Consider the following 2443-nt stretch of genomic DNA (forward strand, 5'->3'; position numbering starts at 1 on the left):
GAGTAAGGGATACATATTTGGTGTCCAATAAAATGCCTGCTGACCAATAAGTGACTTAAGGAATGTGTGATGGGCCTGAGACTTTTTAGTAATAATTGTAAGAGTATTTACACAGACTCATTATCATTTATAACATCTAATTTAAAATGTTTCTTCCACAGTAAACATGATGTACCTTTCAGTTCTCGTCATCCCTATTTGAATTGTCCTGGGTTTCGCAGCTTGCTACTTAGGGCTGCAGTCGCTTCCATGGTTTCATTTTAGATATAATGTATATAACACCATGAGGACAGCGATCGACATAATCTTAGTGTGCAACACATTTATCATGATTGTTGGGAGACTCAACTTCTAATTTGTGGTTATCGTGAGCTATTTTTCAGGGCAAACACTCCTAAAAAAACAACTAAAAATGTTAAGTGAATTGTTTTTTGACATCCTTTTAAACACAGCATACAATGAAGCAAGCAGCATGTGTGAAAACTGTCTGAAAAACAGACAACAGACACAAACCTGGGAATACTTTCAGATCTTGAAATTATTGGACATGGACTATAAGGTAACTATGCTTGCTGTGGTGGGTTGAATCATGACCCCTGAAAGACATCCATATTCTAATCTCTGGAACCTGTGAATATGTTACTTTACATGGGAAAAGTGACTTTGTGGAAGTGATGAAATTAATGATTTTGAGATTGAGTGGCTTATTCTGAAATATCTGAGTGGGTCCAATGTAATAACAGGGGTTCTTATAAAAGGGAGGCAAGTGGATCAGTGTCAGAGAGAAAGAAATACAAGGATGTAAGCAAAGGTCAGAGAAGAGATAAAATGTAACACTGCGGACTTTGAAAATGGAGGAAGGGGTCACAAGACTAGACATGTAGGTGGCCTCAGGAATCTGCAAAAGCAAAGGGAGTGGAATCCCCCCTAGACCCTCCAGAGGAAAGCAAGCCTTCAAATACCTTGATTTTAGCACAGTGAAACTGATTTCAAAATCCTGACTTTAAGGACTGTAGGATAATAAATTCATGTTGTGTTAAGCCACTGAGTTTCTGGTAACTAGTTAGAGCAGTAACAAGAAACTAATAAGTTTACTATGTTTTAAAAAGTAAAGATAAGCTTAAGGATATCTCTGAAAAGATAAAACTATAGTTAGATTTCAAAAATTTTATATAGTACTTCCAGAAGTTAAAAAACACAATAGCCGAAATGTAAAACTCAGCGGATGGGTTTAAAAGCCAATTCAACACAATTGAAGAGAGAATTGATGGCCCGAAAGTTAAATCAGAAGAAATTCAGGATGCAGAATAGGAAGCCAAAAAGATATACAGTAAATAAGTTAGAGAGGCTAAAGTGTGAAAGTCCAACTTAAATTTAGTCAGAGTCCAGAGGGAAAATAGTGGATAGAAAATAATCATATCTCAAGAGTTATTGGTGTCTTTCTTACTTCCCAGCTGTGTTAGTGGCTGCTCTTGGTTGGGGAGCCATCTTGCACCTAAGGCAGGAAGATGGTGACCACAAGGAAGACAACAAAGTCTCTGGAGGTGATCAACTCTGGTTATGAAAAATGGAAACTACGTGCTGGGGTACAAGCAGACTCTGAAGATGATCAGACATGGCAAAGCGAAATTCGTCATCCTCGTTAACAACTGGCCAGCTTTGAGGAAATCCAAAATAGAGTACTATGCAATGTTGGCCGAAACTAATGTCCATCACATACAGTGAAAATAGTATTGAATTGGGCACAGCATGAGAAAAATACTACAGATTATGCACAGTGGCTGTCGTTGTTCTAGATGATTCTGATTTCATTAGAAGCATGCCAAAATAGGCTGGTGAGAAATAAAAAATGCAAAATTTTTAAAAATAAAACTGCCAGAACTTGTTTTGAAAACATTTTTAAAAAGAGTCATTATCTGAAATTTTCTGCTATTAATGAACAATATCAAGGAGCAGATTTAAGAAACTCCATCAATCCTAGATATTTTTGGATGGCTTTATAGAGGCAGTATAGAAAAGTGGTCTAGATCAAAGTGTTTTAGTTTGTAAGACACTACTGAATTCTAGTTTTGCCACTTAGCTACATAATTTGGGGCAAGTAAATTGACCTCTCTGAGCCTCCATCTCCTGATATTAAAATAAGGATAGCATCTGATTTATTGGTTGGTTATAAGGGATAAAAATATATAAATGTGAATAGCACAGGAACTGTTCCAAAGTAATATGAAGTACATAATTGATAATATTTTTAGTAGTGTTCAGAGTGTGTTTTCTCATAATGAGTTGAAGTCTGTTTTCTGATAACTTCCACTCGTTTATCTTAATTCTGATTTCTGGAAAAATAAAGAACTGGTCTGCTTTCTATGATATCTATACATTCACTCTTCAGCTTTTTGAAGCTTGTCAAGTGCAGAAGAGCAGGGAATAAGGTAAGTGGCCAAGT

General features: G+C 36.2%; 1 pseudogene; it reads left to right on the forward strand.

Annotated features, from left to right (window-relative positions):
- The first annotated feature begins 1508 nt into the window (after window positions 1–1508).
- On the forward strand, window positions 1509–1846 carry LOC100426850 (large ribosomal subunit protein eL30 pseudogene; annotated as a pseudogene).
- Window positions 1847–2443: the final 597 nt, after the last annotated feature.

The sequence above is a fragment of the Macaca mulatta genome, chromosome 8 (genome assembly GCF_049350105.2).
Source record: "Macaca mulatta isolate MMU2019108-1 chromosome 8, T2T-MMU8v2.0, whole genome shotgun sequence".
In the NCBI taxonomy this organism is placed as follows: Eukaryota; Metazoa; Chordata; class Mammalia; order Primates; family Cercopithecidae; genus Macaca; species Macaca mulatta.